Source organism: Sebastes umbrosus, chromosome 23 (assembly GCF_015220745.1).
Source record: "Sebastes umbrosus isolate fSebUmb1 chromosome 23, fSebUmb1.pri, whole genome shotgun sequence".
Lineage (NCBI taxonomy): Eukaryota > Metazoa > Chordata > Actinopteri > Perciformes > Sebastidae > Sebastes > Sebastes umbrosus.
In genome coordinates, this window is record NC_051291.1 from 10,985,576 (window position 1) to 11,011,218 (window position 25,643).

Here is a 25,643-nt window from a genome sequence, read left to right on the forward strand (position 1 = left end):
CAGGAATTGTTCCGTGGAGCCGGGCCAGGCTGATGGCAGAGGGACACTGGGGTTTACTGGGAAGTGACTGATAGCGTGGAGTCCTAGGCAGTAATCTGAGCCAAGGGTATCTGTCAGATTCTTGGCACAGACGGCGAGGAGAGCTCTAGAGGCGGCAGGGGAGAGAGAATCACAGTTGTTGGCCAGACATTATATGATGGGGAGAAAACAATGGAGAAAATAAACACATACCACCTGCATGCACAGATATATATATACTGTTTTTAATTAATTAATTTGAATTTACCACATAAGTCAGACTATTTATGATTATTCTAGGGCTGCAACTAACGATTATTCTCATTGTCAATTAATCTGATTTTTTTCCTCGATTAATCGATTAGTTGTTTGGCTTCCAAGATGTCCGAAAATAGGGGAAAATGTCGATCAGTGTTTCCAAAAGCCCAAGATGACCTCCTCAAATATCTCGAGATTCAGTCACTGTCATAGAGGAGTAAAGGAACCAGAAATATTCACATTTAAGAAGCTGGAAGCAGAGAATTTAGACTTTTTTTTCTTAAAAAAATTACTCAAACTGATCATTCAATTATCAAAATAGTTGCCGATTAATTTCATAGTTGACAACTAATGGATTAATCTTTGCAGCTCGAGATTATTCCTTCACTTCGGTCTATACCTGAGGCAGCCGTGCAGAAGTTGATTCTTACAGTAGGCACTGTAAATCAACAACAAAAAGGTGCTACATCATCACTAACCACAAGGTCCATTTGGTAGCTGTTCTGGAGATTTTGATCAAAACACATGATCTTCATCAGCACACGGAGTTTATCCACTAGTCGTGGAATTGAAGATGTTTAAAAATCAATTTTTTTAGGTTTAGGTTTAGGTTTATCTTAAAAATTCCTTCTTAAAGGTGCTCTATACGATATCCAGAGCATTAATATAGCATCAAACAGCTATTTTCTACATAGTGGAGTAATGTCTACCTGAGCAGAGACTGAAGTCGTTGTAATCTGAGTTTCTTCTTGCTTTGTTGACATAGCCGGGTCCGACAGGAATGCTTTTAGTGTACGTTTGGGCATGTGAGCGTGCACCTTAGCACCTTTAACCTTGAAACAGAAATAATAGAACCACAAAATCCATTTAGTACCAGATTTGGTCTACAGTCCCACTTTTTATGGATCAAATTACCATTTTTTTTGAGCACTTAAATTCTGTTACCAGGGTCTCATTTAAGATCAATTCATCACAAGTCCTTAGCATTCGTGTTCCTCTATCTGTGGAGCTTGGGACCTGTGCAGCATCATTTTAAACAGTGTCCACAGTGATATCTGTTGACCTTTTTTAAAAAATATGATTTTAGCTGTGAGCACCACAGACAAGAATCCATTCACCTATCCAGTTGTCTACACGTATAGATACCAGTTGTGTGAAACTGACCCTTTAAGAAGTCTCAAACCCAAATGAAACGAAAGTTGAATAATTGTTCAGATTTCCACCAAGACAGGACCGTACAATCCAGACATCAATAAGCGCCGACTTGCTTGTTTGCCTACTGCCACCGCCGATCACCCTCCGCAGTGATATCTCTTGATTACACGTCGACAGCAGTTTTGTATGCACGCATGTACTGAGTCACGGATTGTACAGCGCTTCACTCTCATTTCATGCCTGAAGGCTTTGGCTAATTATCCTTTTCTGTTTAACTCTAAACTTTCCCACTCTGCAGGAGACTTAATCAGCCTGCCTGGGCGTGTTATTTATACTTCCGCTGAGAGTACTATAAATATAAAGCGTCCAGCGTTGCTGATGCTGGAGGAGGGATGTACTTTTTAGGTCCATCGGAGGGGAATGGAAGTTCCTTGGCAGCTGATTCGAGGAATGCTTCCCTGGCGTTGTGGATGAGTCACAATTATCAACTCATTAATTAATTCAGTGATTCACTCGCCGCTCCATCCTTCTTCTCTTTTCTCTTCCTCGGATACTTTTGCCCAACTCATTTGAATGTTTTGATGCATTGACCCCATCTTCATTTAAATCTCTTTCCACCAGTCCCTCAGGACAATTAGTTTATTTCAGAGGTTCAGAAACGAGAAGCATCTCATCAAAACATTGCGCCTTTCTTTCCATCTCGCTCGCATATGCAATCGCCTCGCTGCAGGCTCTTTTTTTTCTGTTTGTAGTATCCAACCGGTGCTCCATCCAGGTCTTTAACCCCAGCCAATTACAGCCTCAACTGTAGCCACATCTCTTATTCCATTAATACACTCCAGAGATTCTCCTCACTATCATTTTCATCCTGCGTCAAAAACCTCCCAAAAGGTCTCAGAGGAAAGACGTCAAAAGCCTCTTCCGCTCGTCCCAGCCTAAATAACCAGTCTAGCACTGGTGCGATTTGCTGGTTTCCAGTCTCTCAGGACCTCTATGTGTATCCTGCCCTTGCTACCGCTTGAATAATTTATATCTGCTGCCTATCTGGCCTCTCGGCAGGCCCAAGACGCTTTGCTTTTGAAATGGAGAGCGCACGACATTCAGGAGGAAATAATGCAATGTTCAGAAGACAGTAGGATGGGGCCACTCGGGCGTTTTTATACATTAAAAAAGTAATTTCCTGTCAGTTAGATAAGCAATCAGGCGGTTTGAGAAAACGAAATAGCGGTCATGTAATTGTTAAAAGACAATCAGGGGGATTTTTTATATAGATTCTAATTGCTTTGAGAATAAAAATAAACACTTCCAAGTCACTCAAAATATATGATTCAGTGGATAACTATTCATTCCCTCACTGATTATTCCCATGATAAAGCAGACAGGTGGTCCATCATTCTTCCGAAGCATAGGAATCACTGCGGGTGAGAGTACAAGACCCTTCGACATTGGCCTCATAAAACCTTTATTGGGACGCCATCAATCAGCCGTCGCCCAGAGAGAGAGAGAGTGAGAGCAGAGAGACCTTGAAGGGAGGCCCTGATCCATCCAGAGACCCCGCGATCTTGTTTATCCCACATAACAAGATTCATCGCATGTAGAAGATGTCAGACATGATGCGACACGCTGGGTGTCTGCGGCACAGACTTTTAAATGGGGGAAGAGGACCAGGCAGATGGATGAACAGACACCAAAACACTTAAGAGTGATTTTTCATTCATTTTGCGAGATGTTTTTTGACTCGATTATGTAGAGAAAGAAAATGAAAAATAAGACATAGATGAGAAGGGCATATAGTGAAAGTCCTAGGCATTATTTGAACCCAGGATTGTTATGAGTAACCTTGTAGACTTGTTACACAGAATCATCTGAGAAGCCGTCATTGAAAACTGTGTCTCTTAAAGGTGCAGTGTGTAGGATGTGGCGGTGCGGTTGCAGATTGCAACCAGCTGAACTACAATGGCCGACGTGAAAACGTGAATGTCCCTATCTAGAGCCAGTGTTTGGTTTGTCCGCTCTGGGCTACCGTAGAAACAAGGCGGCCAGCTCCTTGAAGAAACACGCTCAGTATATAGATATAAACGTCTCATTCTAAGGTAACGAAAACACAATACTTAGTATTATTATTATTATATTCTATTTCTGCCAATACATCCCCCTAAATGTTACACACTGCTCCTTTAAGCTTAAGACTTAAATGGCTACTGTACAATTCTTCTTTAATAGTTCATGCGCAAATCATGTATCATTGTATTGTCCTGTTCATTTAACGTGTAGCTACAGACACTGAAAACCTCCGTCCTGGTAAAGATATTTTGTTCAGTGCTTCCACCATTATCTGGAAACCTACCAGCTAACCAGAACAAAATATTTTTTTTCGGCAAAGGGGGAAATTACCCAGAGATGCAAGCTTTGCTCCATTTGCACCGTGAACAGGGCGAGGCAGCGAGTCGCTGTGGGCCCGGTGGTTCCAGTGGCTGCTAAAAGTGCTCTGCAGAGGGACATAGTGAGGCCACATTAAAGAACTCATGAACGGCGTATTTTATCAGGCGTCCCCCCGAAAATGTGCTACAGCAACATCTCGAGCATCGAGACACACAATAAAGAAACATCATTATAGCAACATTACATGCATGAAATGTCACAAAACCTTAAAGCACAATGAAACACAATTTTATCTTACAGGCACCAGACAAAGATTTGACGTACTGTAACTTATGAAAATAAAGTATATTTCTATTGGTTTTCCAGTGTGTCCCAAGCAGATTGAGCGAGCCCGCTCGCTGCAGGATCCGTATGTGTGACCTGAGCGTGACTCATGCACAGCAATCAACACTCCTCGGCTCCGCGGGTTGTCATGTTTGCGTGGACGCCATCTGTGCCTTTTGCACCTCCCGAGTCCTCCGTTTTTTACGAAACCTCTGACATAGCGGAGCGAAAAAGACACCGAAAACCTGCAGAACGTGTATAGTGATTACGCATGCCGCTCCGTCCTGCGCTGTGTAAATATTAGTCATTGGCTGATGAGGGAGATGGTGGTGGTGGTGTAAGAGGTGGGGGGGTTGTCTAAGACGTGATTGCATCAAGCAGCTGACTCCTGGCCCCATGTGGGAGGATGCTTCAAACACAGGAAGGAAGTGTGTGTGTGTGTGTGTGGATATACAGTCATGTACCTGTGTGTAGCAGGACCCCAGGACGTGCCAGGCATGAGAAAAGAGGTCGGATAGCCCTTTTTTTTTTTTTTTGCAGCACGCTCCCTCTACCCGCCGCCCCGGCTTCATTAGCAGCTGTCTGTCAGCTAGGCCCCCGTACACCGCTGGATGGTTGCCTGGCAACTGGGACCCTGCTCGGCCAATCAGGGGCCGGATGCAACAGGAGTTGTCTCCTTGACACATAAAAAGAGGGGAGACCGAGTTCTCCTCCAATTCGATTGATTTTTTTCGCGTCAGAGTCATTCACTTCAAGGGCAGAGCAGGCGCGGGGGCCTTTCCGCCGAGCGAGCCCGACAAAGTTGTGTTAACAGGGGTCGTTTGAGGGGAATTTTTCCAGAGCATCGCCATCGCCGCCGCCGCAGCCCCTCAAATCTTGCAGAAAACAGCCCCGCTAGGTCCTAAAAGGCAAAGGGAAGGGAAAAGCTGCAAATCCCACCCCTGCTCTTCTCACCAGACGGATGTGAGACACGCACACAAGCAGCCCCTTGCTCTTAATCAGCGATGTGACGCACAGCGGCGGAGGCAGAGGGAGAAACATCCCTGCAGTATTCATGTGTGACTTATGGTAATAAATAAGCGCCCGGGGCCATTTGCTCCAGATAATGCACCTGTAGATAAGACGGTAAAGACGGACCATTAGAGAAACTGTCCCTGCGCTCGGTGAATCATTTCGAACCGCCGCCACCAACTATAGCGGCCCACAGGTGATGCATCATTGTTTCCGAAGGACCAGCATCCTCTCTCTCTCTCTTTGTTACCTTTGTTAAGGTTTTCTTGACCTCTCAGTTCATTGAACACATCCTCTTCTCTAGTCGTATTGTTCCTCTCTTTGTCATGCTGCGCTTAAGCACACTCTGACAGGGGGATCTTTTCCAGGGGTGCTGCATGATATGTTACAATTACAAACAGAGCAGACCCATGGATCTTCATTTTCTTTTTAAAGGTTCTGCACCGATGTTGCTAAGAGACAGTCAGGTTTTCACCAGGTCTACCTGCATGTCTGAAGTGCCTGTGGTACATCAATGAATCTGCTTTTTCATTTCAGATTGTGGAATGATTTAGTAAGTACTAAGTTGAGGGGATTTTTGTATCATTATATATATATATTTTTCAACGAACTCACTGTTAGCAAGCATTTTATCCAACAAACCATTGCTTTTAAGCGTATTATCTCCAAACCCATGAGGTGTAATAATCTGCTTGATGAACAGATTGCTAATACAACATTTCTATGCTGAAAGTATATTTTTTTGTGGTGGCGCCCGTCGGTGAGAGAAATCACTCTGATTGGCTGTTCAGCTTAAACGAATCGGTGCACGAGAAGAGAGACAGAAGTGAGGAAAGCAAGCAAATGGGTAAAGTCAAGAGGGCACATTCCTTTTTCATCTTGATTTCATCTGATCATTCTAACACACGGATATTTTCACAACGACATGGCCATCTGGAATGAAGCTAAGTGGTGAGTGAGAGTGGTGTGAAAATGGTCGGCAGATGCTGCTTTATGTCATGTAGGTATCATAACAAACGGCTTGTATATCCGCCGTCCTCGGTCTTCCGGTTTCCCTTTTTGAATGACGAATACAGACTACCGCCGCCTGCTGGTGTGGAGAGTTATTTCATCTCACGCAGACACAGAACATACGTGGTAGTTGGCCGTTTGCTGTAGTCTTTACGGTGTAGTGCAGCTTTTTGGCCGAGGCAAAGGCAACGTGAGGCGACATAACGCCACGTCGCAGAGCTCAAATCATCTCAAACTGGTTTCTTGAACAGGACAATGAGTTCACTGCACTCAAATTGGCCTCCGCAGTCACCACATCTCAATCCAACGGAGCACCTTTGGGACGTGGTGGAACAGGGAGATTCGCATGAGGGATGTGCAGCCGACAAATCTGCAGCAACTGCGTGATGCTGTCATGTCAATATGGACCAAAATCTCTGAGGAATGAATGAAAGGAATGTGCATTGAACAGTATATGCACTGCATATGTGTGTGTATAAAGGAATAGTATCTGAAACAATGCCCACTCTCTAAATATGTTTTCATGAACCATTTTCCCTTTACTGATTACTCAGTATTTAGTCTGCTCTTTGCCTTTCTTTTCTAGATGAATCAGGATTTTCTGTTACTTCTGTTTGCTCTCTTTTTGTTATTACATTTTAAAGATGATTTGAAGTCACACAACCGCCCCCCCCACCCGCGTGGTTCTTTGGCGCGTCAGTAGATATGAACAGTAACTCCATCGCATCAACACGATGTATCAACGTCGAAAAGCCCAGCAGCATTAAATATAGATAAGAGTTTGAGCAGAAATGCGGTGGCATATAAGACTGTAATTGCTCCCGGCGAACACTACATCACGCCAGGGGTTGCTGTCGTCTCAAAGCTCCACTGATCTCTGCTGCAGCTCAAGGCAGAGCTATCTCTCCTAACAGCCACAGCTCCCTCCGTCTCCCCTCTCTCTGCCACCCTGCTACAAAAAGTCAATTGGATTTCAAATTGCGGAGGAGCACACTCGATTAATACTTAATGGCTACAGCAGCCGCGCTTGTCTTTCTGTCCGTGCGAGGTATGAGCGACATACAGTACGTGGCCCCTCGGAGCTCTGACGCCGACCTCTGACTCATGGCCTTCTGAAATTTCTGATGCTATCATTTCCGTGCCGTCAGACAGACGGTGGATTCTCTCTTTGTCTCATAAAGACAGAGACATAAAGTAGATGTCAAAAGGAACAAATGAACCATATGCAGTCTTGGCCAAACCCGTTTTCGCTTCCAACTCGTTTTAATATCGAAGCTTGGTCAGTGCCCCTCGGTGTGTCTGATATCGAGGCACACTTTAGCGTCTGTATGAGATGCACTGGGCTTTCAACTAACTCCAATGTAAACCCATCGGTGTCATTATTAGATGATCAGAGCAAGTGATGTAGTATAAAGAGCGAGAAAGTCCTCGTAGGAGGGGTTGGATGGGTCAAACAAATACCGGACTTCAAGTCAAGGTTGACTTATTTTACTGTAGTTTTGTTAACTTACGTACTTAACTGATGCCAGTTATGTAACAAACGTATTTATTTTATGTAACAAATGTACTTATTTTTAACCTAAACCACAATGTTTTCTTAAGCCTTACCAACTATTTTTGTTGCTCAAGTAAACTAAACTAAAAACTAAGTAAACCTATGTTGGAAGTTTATATTGAAAAGAGACTGTATGCATGTAACGAGCGGAAACTGACATGCCGTCCCTGACTTGTCCAAAACTGACGCTATGGGGTACCTAAGCGTCGTAGTTTGAAGTTTGTTCAATATATCATATTAGTTCTGTAAAATAACTAGGCTTTTTACGTAACTGGCATTAGAAGTACAATGTGAGGACTCTAAAGGGGGTTCCCAGAACAGAACTTAACCAAACACTAATATTTCTGCAGAGGTTTGTCACTATATTGCTTCATGTAATGTGGCTTCAGTAAATTGCACACATCTTTGACCTTAATTTCATTCTTCTAAGTGACTGGTGGGAGTGAAAAGGCTGGATAGAAGAAGTGAAAACACAGCCACCATCTTTTGTTTCATGGCTAAAGAGGAGCGTGTAAACCTTGCATTTGAATTTCAAAGAAAAGGACAAGCATACATGGAGATTCCTCTGTCGTTGGTTTTGGAATGGCGGTCGGTTGGTCAGTCGGTCCACCACTTTGGTCCAGACTGAAGTACCATGATCAGGTCAAATTTAAATTCTTCCCAATACTTAGGTTTATGCAACTCAGTCGCCAGAATAAAACGCTGGCATTGTATGTTTCTGCAAACCACGGATATGTTGAATCTTGACGTTTCTCAACCAAAAATATGTTTCATATCAACATTTCTTCATAAGTGCATATCAACATTATAGTGTTTTAACCGCTTTTTGTGGTTTTGCTGTTTCGAAACTGCATTCTCAATTAGGTTTAGGCAGCAAAACTACTTGTTTAGGTTTAGTAAAAGATCATGTTTTGGGTTAAAACAAGTGTCACTTTTGGTTTCACACAGGTCTCCTGGGTGAAAAGTCCCATGTTTGACCCATCTATCCACCCCAGCCTCCTCCCTGCGTGGACTTTTTGCAGACTTTGATTAAACGTATTTGTGATACATCACATGCAGACGTAATTCGGGAGAAACTACGTTCCCTCGAATCGTAATTGACATTGTAGTTTCATTGTATGGGAAGGTAATTTTTCGGAATCCGGGCTGGTTTATGACCAAAGACCTGAAAAACTAAAGACATTCCCATCAGATGTACTTTGTGTTAAGAGCTAATTAGCAAATGTTAGCTAGCTAAGATGGTGAATATGGTCAACATTATACCTGCTAAACCTCCACACATTAGCTTTGTCACTGTGAGCGTATTAGCATGCTGACGTTAAGCTCCAAAGCTGTTTTAGCTGTGCTAAAGCGTGTTTATGGGGCTTTTAATAAGGTCATTGATGAATAGCAGTGAGTCATCCATTGCCTCACCAGATGAGGTGGTTTCTGACTTTACTAACTCACATTCACACTCAAGCTCTCACTGTGCTTTGGAACAAAAACTCCACTCTTTGCTCTCTCAACACACAACATTTTGTCCTGAGAGGTGACATTTTCCATCTGAATAGGCTTTAGGATGAGGACAAAGATCTTTCAGTGTTGAGGTTAAGAGGGGTGGAGAGAGGTTTTTAGAGGAGAGGTAGAGGTAGATATAGAAATGTACAGGCAGGATGAAAGATTACCTTTGTTAGGGCCCGGTCAGTTTATCTCAAATGTGTGAGCTCTATCAACAGGCCGCGTCCTGACCGAGGTGTCGCTTTAGTTAACTGCCAGCTGCCCTCTTATCTGCTTTCTCTCTGTGAGCTCTTTCTGAAAGGTTCGGCTTTAGTTTAATCATCTGTTCTTGCTCTCATAAAATCACACACCTTATTATTTCAGCTACTCAGATACATAAACACCCTCTGCTCATCTTTGCTCATGCAAAAAACAAACTTCCACTCACACACAGGAAATACAAGCTTCACCTCTACAGCACGGATGAGAACCGCTTAGTCAGCGAGCCATTTATCCTCAGACACTCTCCAACAATAAGCCCATCCCAGCCTGTCTTCTCTTTTATTCAAACAGTTTAACACCCCTATGAGGGACATTTTCCTATATTGTCCCCAGCACGAAGAGTATTTGTCATAAAAAATAAAAGGCCACTCACGAGGGTAGTAAATGTGAACATGGCCATAACTTTTGCGAATGCTAATGAGATGAAACGTATATACTTGTCAAGAAATAGGAGCATATGGTCGTGGTGTAATAATTGTTATGGTGTGGGTTGTTATATAGAGCACAGGTCAAGTCTGCATGAATTTTTGGCAGCTGTAAGGTGACTAATGTGTTTTCATGTGTGTGGGTGATAAAGTCTGGAGTGTTTCCAGGCACTGTGAGATTCTGAAATTTGGCGGTGTGGGATTTTACTGTAAATATGTCAGAATAAGTGACTTAAAGGCATCTAGCGGTGAGGTTGCTCCCGGTCTGGGAGTTGTCTGTGTTTTCGTCTTACAACTTTAACCCTTGCGTGTTTTTCAGTTCATGAAAGTTAATTAGAACATTTTGGTCGCCTAAAAAAGTATAATTCAGCATTCGGTGGTACTTAACTCCGCCCTATTGTGTCACTTCTGGTTGCAAAACACTAAGATGGCGATGGCCAAAACCCAAGCCGGTGACGGCCAAGAACCAAGATGGGGATGACCAAAAACTAAGATGACAACATCCAAAAACCAAGATGGCAAGATCCAAAAACCAAGATGGCAAGATCCAAAAACCAAGATGGCAAGATCCAAAAACCAAGATGGCGACAGCTAAAAAACCAAGATAGCAATGGCCAAAAACCAAGATGACGACGGCAAACGGAAAACGGCAGTCCACAAATCAACGGGTGACGTCACGGTGACTACGTCCACTTCTTATATACAGTCTATGGATGAAATAAGAAGCACTTTAAACAGTTAAACAGTGTCACCCATTTAGCGCTCCACCACGCCGTCCCAGAGCTTTTAAAAACAAGAGTATTAACACTATTTACCGTGGGGAAGTGACTTCCTGTGCTTCATGCTGAGAGACAGAGGAGTTGTGTGTTAACATTGCTTTTCTCAGGGGGGTGGGCTCCGACAGATAAAAAGATTTACAGGAGTCCAGACACCTGTAATTCCTCTCAGCTCCGTCTCTCTAATGCATCTCACACCCCGGCCCGAGCTCATCTCCGTTATCAGTGTATCAAGCAGCACGATGCCCGGCAGTCCGCTTCACTTATGATTCCAGCCAAGGCCTTAAAAAACACCGGTTCAGGAGAGTCATAGTGATAGCAGACCTCTGGCTGCTCTGTCTTTGTACGGGCTGTGGCTGATATATGTTGAGGTGTGTTTTTCTTTTGGTAGGAGGCCTTTTTTATCCTCTACAGGACGTCGTGAATAGAGGCTGAGATGATGGACTCTCCAACTGGGGACGCCTGCCAAAAGCATGTTAACAGATGTGGAAAATGTCAACCTTGATGATACACGTTTTCTTTGATCTCCTGCGAAACAACCTGGAGAGGCACCAACACTCCACTCCCTCGAGTTCATTTCTTGGTGGTCACACGGACGGCTGTTTACATTAAGATTTACTCATTAATATTAACCGCCATCCAGGGCAAACATTTGCATCAGCATTCCTGCGGCCCGGCAAAAGCGAGTGTGTGTCTTTTTAATTGGCCGTGGAGGAGCTCAACCGCTTAGCCTTTTGAGATCATTGAGATTTTGATGTGAGATTTGCATTGCGCTAACCCCCGCGCATGAAAAGAGGCCCATTTGCATGACGAAAGGGGGGAGGGTGACTTCGCCTAATGACATTCACACGTTTAGTCGAGCTACGAAGGAGGAGGATTAGATTTTGAGCAACGTCACAGGTCTCTTTTTTCTTTTTATAGGTCTCTTTTTATAGCTTCCTCTTGATTCCCTTCATCGCTTTCATCGCTTCAACTTGAATAATTTCCACTCAGTCAAAAGATCCGTTGTACAAATCCCACGTTTAAGCAACTGTCTCCGAAACAAACCAGTCAATACGAGTGACTTTTTGAGCCTCAGATATGAGTGGGTTTCTCCACCACCTGGCTGCATTACAACCATTCATATGCAGAGGCTTATACTGACTCCTCCAGGGAAATTAATATGGAACATCAGTATCCGATGTGACACTGTAGTAGCAGAGCAAGGCACACCGTAGGTCAATATAGTGGGTGGGAGGCTATAGGAGCTGCATTATAAACAGGCAATTTGAATGAGGTGATCGTCATGAGGGGGAAAAAATCTAAACGTTTATCCATGAATCTCTCCATAAAACGACTCAAACTGTCGAAATCCTGTAAAACGAGATCTCGCTGCCTTTTAGCATCACGTCCAGGGTGTGTCAGTGTCTTCACGCGGGCTTTATGACCCCCACAAGCGGAGTATTTTCTCACTCGAGAGGAGAGCCGGCACTCCACTTCACCACTTAGCGCCGCGTTTGTTTTGGTAATTTATCAGACAAGAGGAAACGAACAGGGGAGGAGGGGGGAAGAGCGAGCTGGGGCTGCAACAAAGAAAAGAGGCATATGAGAGCATTTTCCCAGGTGGGATTCAGAGGAATGAGACAGGAAACACCAGACTATAGTGCATAATGTGTGTTAATTAAATATCCAGGCTGGTGGAGGGACAAAGCCTCCAGGATGGATGTTTTCCCAGAATCCACTGATAGTAGATTCCTGTGTCCACAGATCTTTATTGACATGATTACCAAATCTAATGTTCTAAAGTCACAATCATTTGTAGTGAATTTGTTCCAACACACCCTCAACCAATAAGCTTGCAGTGCAGCACATACACAAAGCATACAGGATTCAGCACCACGGACAGTGACTTCAATCACTGGTCAAGTTTACAGGCAACAATTTGTCACAGTTGCTGCAGCTATACAGGAGATGGAGGTGGTGAGGAGAGGGGAAAGAGAGCTGAAATGTTCTTTCAGTGAAAGCGAAAATATGTAACGTAAATGATGTGAAAACATGCAATCAGATTCTCACTCAATTTTAGTATTGTGTTTTTTGTCACACTGAGATATTGGATGTGTTGTTGGATTGTGTTGACACTCACTCAGCACTCAGAGAGAGCAAAATGTGCAGAAACAAGTGTGTTTACAAGTTTCTAAAAGGAGATGTCAGGGCGCTTGAGATTTTAATAAAGGAGGCTGTCATGACAACTAATGATCATTTTCATCATGGATAATTTGTTTTGGAATAATAGAATAAAAAAGTGACTAATGCCCATCTGTAAGCACAAAGTGACGTCTTCAAATGACTTGTTTTTTGTCCGAATGAAAGTTCAACACTCGAGTTTATCCAGTAGGGCTGCCCCCTTGACTAGTCAGTCGTTTTGGTCTTAGTCGACTAATGTTTTTTTAGTCAATTAGTCGTTTTTTATGTCTTATTTCCAACAAGTTTACGAGCACATCTCTGTTAAACACAAGATTTAAAGTGGTGCTTCTGTGTGTTTCTTTGTGGAGAAACTCAGTTTTACAGATCTGTCGATTTAACCAACTAATCGATTAGTCGACAGAATCGTACGAGTGTTAGTTGACTAAGAATTTCTTTGGTCGAGGACAGCCCTATTATTCAGTTTACAAAGATATAAAACAGCAAATTCTCCCATTGGAGAAAGTGAAACCAACATATGTTTGTCCTTAAGTTCTAGTTCAGTGCCTGGTTGAATATTGCGTATTCTTGCCTCGCTGATAGTTAGTCGTTGGCTTTTTTTGAATAACTAATTACTGCAAATTTAGATTGTATGGACCCAGTCGTAGAGGTGAAACGCTGCCCCCAGGCGCTACACATTGCACCTTTAATCGACTGATTATTTTACAATGAGCTAAACTGTGTTTTATTTGATGACACCATATCCAATTACTTTAATCAGTGTAGTCTGTCTTTAATTTGGCAGTTGGCAATTTTGGCATGAAATCAAATTATGGCCACTAAAAGGTCAGAAGTGAGGTTGAGGCTGTGATTGTAACTCACTTTAACACCCTGTCCCTGTGGGCAATTTTGTGCTTTTTGTCCAACTTGTACTGTATTTGATGAAATGTATCCTTACTCACTGTACGTCTGAAATAAGAACTCACTTATAGTCACTTATCTCCAACTTCCTGGAGACACACAGAGCACACAGGCTGCTCTAAAACATTTATGCCTTTCTTTGAAAAAAAAAACCCCTCATCTTATAAATGGAGATAATACCGGCAATACCAGGCTGCTCAGTGACACCCAGACACAACTTACTCCAGTTCTTTAATATTTGATGAGCAGAAAAAGGGGTGTTATTCTTTCAGCGATCACACTCCCGCAGAGTCATACGGTAATATTTCACCGTGGGTCGATAGCCGAGTCGTACAGAGTAACATTAATGTTGTGTAATTTTGCCCAAAGTGACCATTAGAGTAACTAAATAATGTAATATTTAACTTCATTTAATATACAAATCAATGAGAAGGAGGAGACCTCAGTGTTTATTCCTTCGTTTATTATAATTTATTTTAAATTCCTATAAAAACCTAACAAACTTCCAGGGAAGAAACTGATTCTTGAGGTCAAGATAAAGATTGGACACATCAGTTGAAGACATTTCGGTGTCTAAAAAGTCTATTTAAAAAGTAGAAAAGGATTCAGAGCTGATATGCATGAGTAATCTTTAACTGCCTCCTCAGCATTTCTTACACCAAAATAAATAAATTGGAAAATAAAACAGAAATGATATCGTTTATTCCTCGATGAGGATAAATATTGTGTCTTCTTGTGCCTCTTGGCTGCAGGTGCTAGATGTCCACCGCAGGGTGACAGCTCAGTGTTGCTAGCACAGCTGTTATTATGAGCAATATTTATTTATGAAAGTGTGAGTTTGAATATATTACAAAATTCATTCAGTCTTTTTGCTTTGCTTGATTTTTAGAACAATGACTCACAATGTTTCACTCTCAGCCTACAACAGTACGTGGACACCCAGACACCACGCCCAAATGTGACAGCTGAACATCCTGTTTCAAACTCATGGGCATTAACCTACGACAGCCTTTTCCGCTCTTCTGGTTCCAGACTTTACCAATTATGGGATTTGGGAACCTGGCTGCAGGGATTTAGCGATGTCTTTATTGATATCACATTGTCCATGGAGACTATGGCCTTAGATGAACACTTTTCTTAAATGTCATTGTATTCTGTAGCATTAAAGGGGACATATCATGAAAAACTCACCTTCTCAGTGCTTGTGCTCATCCATTTGGGTATCTGGAGTGTCTACCAACCCACAAACTGTGAAATAAGACAACCCAGTCAGTTTTTTTCTGGGCTGTCTACATCAGAAAACATGTGATTCAACAAGTCATTCAGATTTGGCTCCCCTTCTTATGTCACATGCAGGTTCATTAATCACCCTGAGCTTGTTTGCAAAGGTGCACCATGTTTTTCTTGTGAGCCAATCAGAGCAGACTGGGCTTTTTCAGGAAGGGTTCTTAAAGAGACAGGCGCTAAAACGGAGCGTTTCAGTAGAAGGGTGAATACAGGTATGTTCAGACCAACAGTGTGAGAAAAAGAATGTGTTTTTATTCCTTTGTGCCGGCAACAGCTGTAGCCTGAGGCATTATATTTTTGGGTTGTCCATCCATCCGTCTGTCTGTATGTATGTACGTCTGGTCCATTCTTATGAAAGAAATATCTCAGGAACGCCTGGAGGGAATTTCTTCAAATTTGGCACAAATGTCCACCTGAACTCAAGGATGAACTGATTAGAATATGGTGGTCAAAAGTCACAGCGACCTCACAAAACACATGTTTGGCCATAACTCAAGAATTCATATGCTGATTATGACAATTTCACACAAATGTCTAACAGGATAAAAATGAAGTGATGCGGTAATTCTATTTTGAACATTAAAGCATGTAAACATGTTCTAGTAGAAACCCAAAATACAAGTATGAACCTGAACATGAGCATGATAATATGTCCTCTTTAAGATGTCCCCCTAAGGGCCCTGGCCCAAACCATTAAAAATAGCCCCAGACTAAAGGTACACAATTATGTGGACAAGGGTATCCAATGCTTTGGTCACAAGGTGTATATATATATATATATATATTATGTCAAAAAAACATCTGCCACAATCTCTTGAACAAAATCTTATTAAAAAAGAGTCGGTGAGCAAATCAGATTGTGTTTGAGGATCTTAATGTATAAGGACTGGACTATAGGCTACCTACCAAAATCAGAAGTGAGCAGAGGGATTTCTCTCATTCCCAAAATGTCTGGAGACTAAATGCAACTGTCAGCGACTCAGAACAATCCCAAATACACTTATGGAAACCTGGCAGAGACCAACTGGGTGACAGGAGAAGGTGACTTTACTGACACTGGGAAAAAAACAAATTCTATTGGGTGGAAAAGCATGACCCTATTGGTCCATGAGCAGGAAGTAGTTTTACATTTTTCTACAAAAATGCTGTCAGGATTAAGAGACATTTTATTTATTTTGGTTTTTTTTATAGCAAATATTAAAACATTTCTAGTTTTTAATATTTTCATATTTTATTATAGTATTATTCTTATATGTCTACACACACACAGAGGGGGGGACAGAATTGCTGTCAGAATTATGACTTTTTTTTTATAGCAATACATTTCTATTTTTATTATTTTCATATTTTTATTATAGTAAAATTCTCAAATTTGGATAAATACTGGGAAAAATCTTACTATTATGATTCTTATTATTCTTATTCTTATATGTCTACACACACACAGAGGGGGGGACAGAATTGCTGTCAGAATTATGACTTTTTTTTTTATAGCAATACATTTCTATTTTTATTATTTTCATATTTTTATTATAGTAAAATTCTCAAATTTGGATAAATACTGGGAAAAATCTTACTATTATGATTCTTATTATTCTTATTCTTATATGTCTACACACACACAGAGGGGGGGACAGAATTGCTGTCAGAATTATGACTTTTTTTTTATAGCAATACATTTCTATTTTTATTATTTTCATATTTTTATTATAGTAAAATTCTCAAATTTGGATAAATACTGGGAGAAATCTTACTATTATGATTCTTATTAGCATTATTATTATTATTATTATTAGCTTTATCATTATTATATGTCTACACACAGAGGCGGTGGACAGAATTGCACAGCTGCAACTTTAAGACATCCTCTCTCCTCTCTCCTCCCCTCCTCCTGCTCCCACAATGGTCTTTTCCAGCTCCAGCTTATCACAGCAGAATTTGTAACATGCCATAATTTCTCAACCGGTGTGTGTGTATGTATGTGTGTGTGTGCATGTGTATGCATGTGATCAACCCTCCGGAAATCAAATGTCATTACCACCCGACGCAGCTAATTTGGCGATCACCATTCCTGCTGCTCTTTACGCGTTTGGACGATGCCGACCAGGCGGCAGAGGACCAGCCGCACCTTGACGCTCCTCCAGCCGCTGCTGCTGCTGCTGCTGCTGGGTCGCTCTGAAGAAGAAGAAGCCTCCTAGGGGATCATACGCTTCATGGTTAGCTCTAGCTCGCCGAGACTGCAGTTGTCATTGAGCCTCTGCTCCATAGTGAAGGAATACATTGTGAGTATATGTGCACACTGTTGCAGAGAGGTGACCTACATTGTGCCCTGATCCTGCAGGCTCAAGGTGATTCTCCATCACAACTCTGGTGGTGGGATGCTGGAGGAAGGATGTGGATGCATGGTGGATTATACAGCTATAGGTTTTGGTTTGGTGTGTGTGTGTGTGTGTGTGTGTGTGTGGTTGACATTGTGGTGGCTCTGCAGAGGGGGGGAAAGAAATCCAGCCCGGCTGTCACACACAGTGGAGAGACAGAGACAGAGGAGAGAGTTAAAGGGGGGGGCGGGATGCAGACTGGCATGATGTAATGCACTTGAGACAATAGCCAAGGATTCTCCCCCAATTATCATTTTCAGAGAATGAGGAGGACAGACGCAGTGTGTTTTATTAATAACAGTCAAAAAGAGGAGCTGTCATAGGGTAGCCCCTCCTATAAACAATCTTGTTACCGGCTATTATAGAAGATGCAAGCAGAGAGAGAGAGAGTCATCCATCCAGTCCTTCACATGCTACTGTATAGATGAATGAATGAAAAGGCACACATGCATGGCTTAATTTGGACACCCGGAAGGTTAATAGTCCTCCTCAACATTTGCAACAATAAAATTAACGTGACAGTATTTGCTTTTTTTTAGCTGAAGTTGTGTGTGCGGTGCATTATGCAGAAGCTTAATTTAATGCGTTAAAGTGACTTCCCCCTGCCATGCACTCCGCTTGGCTAATATGTCTGGTTGTGCAGACACGGCTTTTTACTACCTCGAGGCGTCACGCAGAGAGCTGGTTGGCTGGCTACCTGTGGCAGAAGAAGCGTTTACGTCTATAAAATGATGGTTTAAAGGGCACCTTTTTTTTTTTTTATAGGCCGGGTTCGACTACAGCCAAACCCTCCGTAATGAGTTGGCAGGCGGCACAGGTTCAAATCCATTCCAATCTACGCTTTTTTTTTCTTTTTGTTCACCTCGAGCCGCTCTTATTCAATCTCTTATCGATTGATGGTTTGCATGACCTTGCTGCCGGGGATTGTGGGAGATGTTAAAGGCTACTACCGTCCCTTTCATGTGCATGCAGACTTATTTGCAGTTGAACACGCACACAGAACCTCCCTTCCTTTCCTCCCTCTCACATATGCTCACACACACACAGGTATAGAGGTAAAGCAGACAAATGGACACACACACACTAACACACTTGATGGACAACCTGCTCTCTCTTTCCCGCCTCCCTAATGGCTAGCAGGCCGGGTGTAACTCTACACTCGTGCCGTCCTCATCCTATCTCTATCTCATTCACTTTTTTTTTTTACTGCTCAGTGTGTCAGCATTCACACCAGGATGTCAGTCAATACATGAAAACAATATTTTGTGGTAGAATATACAGATGCACAAGCTGGTCTTTATGTATTTTTTGCCGGACTAATCTCTATTAATGTCCTGCCGTATGGATCTCATTATGCCATTTGTGATTTTGGGCTGATATTCAAGGAAAACAAAGCAACAGTTGTTGGTAGGTTTTGTGTCCACGAGGGTGACCGTAAATCTCAGATGGAGCATACATATCATAGATAAGTTTGAGGGTTAGGCGTACAGTGTGTTCCTGGTGACATTACTGTACATGCGGTGTGTTCTCAGACTGTTGTGGAATATAAATATATAATATAATATAAAATATAGGCTCCCACACACTGACAAGCAGTAAGATCAATCAAAATGAAGCCCCTCTTCTTTGGAAAAACAGAATATTGTTTTTCTTGTTGCTTCTATGAGTGATTCTATATTGTTCGTCTTTTGATTAATAGACATCACCTTTAGATTATTTTATTGCCTTAAATCTTTTTTACCAGGTCTCTGTTTTACATGTGTGCTTATTGTCACTCGCTAAGTGAATCACCTGACGGAAGGTCATTGGGCCAAAACCATCAGACTACACTAATACTATTAGTATTATACTATTTGTAGAATTAGATTCCAGCGGTGGCTGCGTAGGATTGTTGCCGACTTGTGTGATCCAAACATTTCCAATAAGATAGATGTAATCATTTCCAAAAGTCATAGCATGTTTTTTATCTAATGAAATATTCTGCTTCAATCCATATTTGTTGGCGTTTAGCCTTTCACAAAGAACTACGAAAACTACTACAAAAAACAAACTGTTTGCTCTCCCACTTGCCGTACACAAATGTGGGCACGCACCTCTATTAGTGGGGCTGTCTAGCACCATAAATTACATTTATATAACCACAATAACACAAAATCATTTTTTTTTACCCTTTTTTAACGTTGATGACATCGTAAAATATGATGGCATTTGAAGCTTCATATATAGAAACTTTAAATGTAAAAAAAACCCATTCGGTACAGCCCTAACTGTCAGTATATTAGTGTTCTAATATTCTTTACAATGAGATTATTCATTCACCAAAATTTCCCCTAAGATCTCCCTACATGTGACGTCAAAATGTTGTTTTCTACAAGAGCCTTCTGCACATTGCAGGAACAACATTCTCGCAGGGAATACTGAGTGAAATTTCAGATATATATCTATGCACCTGCTTGAGTATTTCTTTCTCATAGTACTTTCAATTTCTCTTTCCGTCTCTCACTCGCCGAAGGCCCTTTCAGACACGACGTAACAACGGCAACAGCTCAGTGTTGTGTCGCGAGCAGCTCTCTTTTGCCAGGTAAACACATTAGGTGTAGCTGTAATGTTGTCCGGGTGGAAACACGGGACTGTACAGTGCCAGAAACAGGTTGAGATAACAAAAAAGGAAAAAAAACAATCGGGAGAATTGTGAGGAAACTGGGAGAGGGCAATGAAAAATGGGAGCATCGTGTGAAAATCGCAAGAGTTGGAAAGTATGCTAGTGGCTATCATGGCTTTATACAACATCTTTCTTGTGAGAACATGCCTAGTTGTTATTCCTCCTTCCGAGAGCCTTGCATTATATTGCAGTGACATCACATCAATTAGCATCGACAGTACTTTTCATCATGCACGACTGTTGCATCACCCCAGAGTGCCACAGCGCTGCAGGTCACAAGATCAGCTCGAGATGAGTTAATAGTTTGCTCCATCCATTCAGTAGACTCCCGCCCGAGTGCTATTGTATGTTCCTGTGGCTGTGATTAAATTGAATAGACTTGAATTGTTGTTTTCTTGGCAGGCTGTCTCTTGGTTGTCAGAAGTCTCTCTGGTACGGGGAGCCATATGAATGGGATTTTCTCAGCACTATGAGCGTGCCATGCAATCTGGTCCGTTCCATTCACAAAAATGCCGTGTCACACTTTTTCCCACCTGTCGGCTCGATACGGATGCCAACGCGGGGAAGAGCGGCGTGCAACAGCTTTTGCCGTTATTACCCTTGCTCATCAATGCAGTCTGTAAGATGCACTTTGCGCTCAGCCGCATGCCAAGAAAGAAATCAAACACAGACATAATTTAAAAGTGGAATTTCCCAGTAGTCGTCACCCTTGACGACCGCAAAGCGACGTGTGTAATCAGCCTAGTGATGTAAGCGAAGTGCATTATCATCAAAACAATTTGGTCTAACACTCTTATTCATGTCGTGATGAACTGGACCTAATAGGGTGTTACAAATGTTTGAAAAGTTGACCTCATGTTGCATAAAAGATTGGTTTCTTAATGGGCTTTTTTGGGCCTAATTTGTTTTTTAACTCATTTCTAAATCACCATCTCCTTACTTAATGAGTTAAAGAGTTATGAATCCCATGCTTAATGATAACAAAGCTTTAACACACACTATTAAATAATGCTGGTTCCTATTTTAGCGTCTCCGAAGTCAGCTCAACAAGCAAGCATACATTAGCGCGGCTTATCTCCAACGCCACAGAGTGCCGCGTTCAGTTCCTCTGCTTGTTCTGCACGCCGCTCGCTCCCCCACGTGTCTTTTTGATGTTCCCCAGGTGGCGAATAGTGCTGAATCTGCCTCACATGGCCATATATTGCTCAGGAACATACTGCTGTTTTTGTGTGCTGCTCCTTATCTACTCACACAATTGTTCCCCCATTAATGAGATTAACTGAAGACATTCAGGAAATTAGCCGCAGCTTGCTGATTTGTTCTTCCCCAAAATGGAGTGGTTCTACATTAAGTGGCAAAATTTACATCTGTCCCGTATAGATAGCTCACTGCCTGCTTCAGTTTGACTCAGGGGAACTCTCAAGCCAGGGGTTTGTGGTTCAGTTTGTCAAGCGTTTGCCTATTTTGCTGTTTTTTAAAGTAGAGATAATCATTTGAAAGATGTCTTTACAGATGCTGCCCTGAACATGGTGATGGTTAATAAAAAAACAGAGATGTTCCGATACCCTATTTTCCTTCCGAATACCAATTCCGATACCTGAACTTGCGATCTGATGCCAAAACAAACGTGATGTGGATGTGATATGATCAGTATCATTTTTTGCATGGCCTGGCTCAGGTTAAAGCTTTTGTAAAACATGAACAAATACATACAGAGAATGAATGCTCTGTCTAGAACCTTGCATACTGTACATGTCACTGTTTTACTGGTGGGATTTTCCAGCGTAAAATATTGCCAAATTAGCTACTTTCATCAGCGATTTCGGACGCAGTGATAATTTTTTTCCAGAGCTGATGATGGAAGAAGCTAACGAGTGAGCTCACACGCTTCTTTCTCATCTCTGTTGAGAGTTGCACATGCGCACTACCGATCGGGCAGGATGTACGGATCAGGTAGCGAACGTGTTGTTCCTGTGTAGCGTAAATAAGTTGATAAATGATATGATAATGTTTTATCTGATCAGTGCATAGACTTACGTACTTGCCAATACCCGATCCAGCATTTTAGGCTGTATCTGAGGCATTTCTGATAGTGGTATCGTTATTGTTATATACAACTCTAATAAAAAGGCAAACATTAATTGGTATAGGTCTGCGAAGAGACATGAACTCTGTCTCCTGCATGGAAGTCAGATATGCTACACACCCTTTCTTTCTTGCTTTGCTATATATAAATCACACTACTTCCTGCGTTGGCACTAAGCCCTGGTGTTGGTTGTAAATTGTGAGGTGATACTGGGCTGCAGCAGTTGATCACTGTAGCTTTTGGAGTGGGTCTCACAGGCCTACACTCCGATCCGATACTGATATCTTCTATATAGATATAGATCTATTCAATTAAATTCTATGTTTAGGTCTGATTACACATGCGCGTACTTCATCATGCGTCAGCAGCACGCCGGTAGACCGCTCAGCTGAGGGAGCTAACAACAAAACATGTCAGCTGTTTGGAGGTATTTAACACTTGCTACGCCAACAAGATTTACGGCTACCTGCTAATATCCGCAAAGCCAATGTATCAAGGGTTGGCAGTAGCACTGCAAAATATAACACAACCAACTTAATCAAGCAACTCCAGAGGCATCGTGCCGAAGAATTCAACGAGTTCAACCAATCAAAAAAGGACGATGCGTTGGAAAGACTGCGAGAAACTTCCCAGTGATAGTGACAAAAATAACAGAAATACATTACATTTAGTGTTACAAAGTTATGAAAGCAATGTTTAAGTCAAGCCTGAAGTTGCCTTACACAATAAAAGAATGATCGCTTCCACACAATGAGGCACAGAGCTTATTAATTAAACACTGGTATCGGATCGGTACTCGGTATCAAGCAATACCCAAAGTCCAGGTATCTGTATCGGGACTGAAAAAGTCTGATCGGTGCATCCCAACCCTAGAGTCCTATAAAATACCCCATAACAACCTTAATTATGTTTTTGCTCAGCAACTTCCCCGCTGCCAGCTAGACTTCAGCCTGGAGCCAGGTGTCTGAGCTTGGAAGGGGAAAAAAGGGCTCTGGATTTGTTGCACTGATTGGGAAGAAACCCTCACTCCTGCCCCCCTGAATAATTCATTGATTGGCATATGGCATGGAGAGAAAACCCCAATGATCCCTGCCTGTCTGTCTGTCTGTCTGTCTGTCTGTCTGTCTGTGTGCATCCCTCATTTCATCTGCGGCCCACAACGTGTTCAATTGAGCGCGTCGCTGTTCCTCCCTCCCATGATTTCTTGCATAATTTCAGACTCACATTTAGCATCTTTAACCAGCCGCGCTAAATTCACTCACTTAAGCTTCGTCTTGTTTACACAACATTCTTACTCTATTGCTACAAATACACAATTTTCAACTCGGCGAGTATCACTCTGACAGATACAAATCGTACATATTCATTATTAGACATGCATTTATGCTAAGCCAAAGTCTGACACGCTAGTGAGGGCAGATTTCCTGGCGTACATTATCATAATGTGCCATGATGTTACATCGGAGAGGAAATAGCAGTCGTCCTGTTTCAGACTCGATGAATATCTATAGACCAAATGGCTATTGTAATGAGGGGTCAAACTGGCTGTTGAGTTGTGGAGGAAGTAGTCGCTGCTATAGCGAGTGCAATCGAGACAACATCTGCATCCCTGCTGGCAAATAGAGCTCTCAGACCACACGTTCTTCACACTGCCCACTGTGGGTGATTAGTGTTTATCTATCCAAGAGGATCGCCCTAGCTCTTACCTGTCATCACTATTGCTCGCCTGCTTCACTCTAGAGAGAATCTAACGACTCGCTGCTCGAAACATGCGCTCCACTGACAGGATATGGCAAATGCTGAGCTGCAGAGGAGCAGAATTTCCCCACAAAAGAGGACATTTTAGGGACAGCAGTGGGTGTTTTATCACCGCATTTTTGCTCCGAGGCTCTGCAAGATGAGATATATATTCCCTGTCATTTTTTTTTTGAATCTCCCATTTTAACTAAAGAGACAAGCCCCCGACGCCTTTTTTTGAATGATGCAATTAAGCGGATGAATGTTTAATTGAGTGATATGGTTTTGCTTTCGGTTTTCAGGGAAGGCTGCTTAATTCGTCTAAGGGGCGGCAGACGAAACAGCACATCAGTCGGTGCACTTTCCCTCCGTGTCTATTGATTTTTCATAGACAGTAGAAAATGATTTAAGGTGGGCAGTCACGGCGAGATCAAAGCATAAGGTGCAGGAACAGGACAAAAGGGGATTGTATGTGCCGTGAAGCAGAAAAACATCTTTTGCTTTCCGCGCAGCTTAAAGGGGAAATAAAACACCGTTAAGCAACAAAAAATGTGCCTGCCATTTTTCAGGGGCTTATTTGTTGGAGCATTGTTGAGCAAAAATGTGGGGTCACTGAAGAGTTGTGAACGGTGTTAGAGGTCACAAGTTCCTCAGAATGTGGAAACGAGAGCTGCCATTTTGCATTTTTGTAGCTGCCATTTTGCATTTCGCAGAAACAGTCAGAGATATGAACTTATCACAACAAAAGTAGGCACAAGTTAGCTCGATGGAGAGTGGGAATGGCACAAAACGACTAAGAAAACAACATCGCATATACATTTTCCATAGTAGATGACCTCGGGGTGGATTTTTCTTTTAACCGATTTTCAAAAGCAGCAAAAACATTTACAATCAGCATCAATACATTTCGCCTGAAGTCTCTGTTGATATCCACTGGCAGATGCCGTATGGATTTTTTTATGCAACCAGCTCCTTCCTCCCTCCTGCGCTCAACTAACACGCATTGAGCCAAAGTCGGGGAATAAATCACTACCTTTCTACTTAAAATGCACCGCCGGTGTCCCAGGCTGTCCGCTGGCTGGCTGGCCCGCTCTCCAAAGCGAAAAAAAGCTGGCATGTGCCGAGTGTCCAGCCAAGCAGCACACAGGGCTCGGTCTCTCAGGTCTAAGCGGCAGCGGATGGTGGCTGAATGGTGAACTGGTGAGAGTTTGGCTGGGTGCCTGGAGATGATTTGGGAGACCCCATCTTGCTGCCAGAACATGCTGGGACACATACCTGCCATTATAACCCACCCAGAGGGGACCAAGTCTGGGCAATGCGATATTGAAAGCTCAATGAGTAAACCTGGCCTGGGTCAACACACTGAGTAACTACAGTTTACTGTTAAGGCTAAATCAAAGTGATTAAAGTATAGGGTATTGTGTTGTAAAGATTTGTTGCAGACAGTAGCTTGGATTGCACAAAAAGTAGTGCTATGGTGTTGGATGTTACAAGGACTTTGATAAATGCAAGTGCAAAACCCCACTGTTGCAGATTTTATGCATATGGCATTTTTCCTAAAATTAGATTTAAAAATATCGCAATGTATCGCCTTGCTTACAGTATTGCAGTATATTGCAATATATTGAATCGTGACCCCTGTATCGTATCGCCAGATTCTTGCCTAATACCCTGTATTGTTAGGATTATTGTTTGTAGATTGAGCACCTGACTGACACCTTTTAATATTTTTTGTAGAA

The 25,643-nt window shown here is 42.3% G+C and overlaps 1 protein-coding gene across 12 annotated transcripts in view; it reads left to right on the top strand.

Moving 5' to 3' along the window:
- ppfia2 (PTPRF interacting protein alpha 2) overlaps positions 1 to 25,643 on the top strand; it is a 226,225-nt gene that overhangs the window by 16,810 nt on the left and 183,772 nt on the right. Inside the window, exon 1 of one of the 12 annotated variants that reach the window (XM_037759968.1) lies at positions 16,943 to 17,323. The exons of the other annotated variants lie outside the window; for them this stretch is intronic. The gene's annotated coding sequence lies outside the window, so the exon portion shown is untranslated. Of the gene's footprint in view, positions 1 to 16,942; positions 17,324 to 25,643 lie in introns of those variants that run through there. 12 annotated transcript variants of the gene reach the window in all.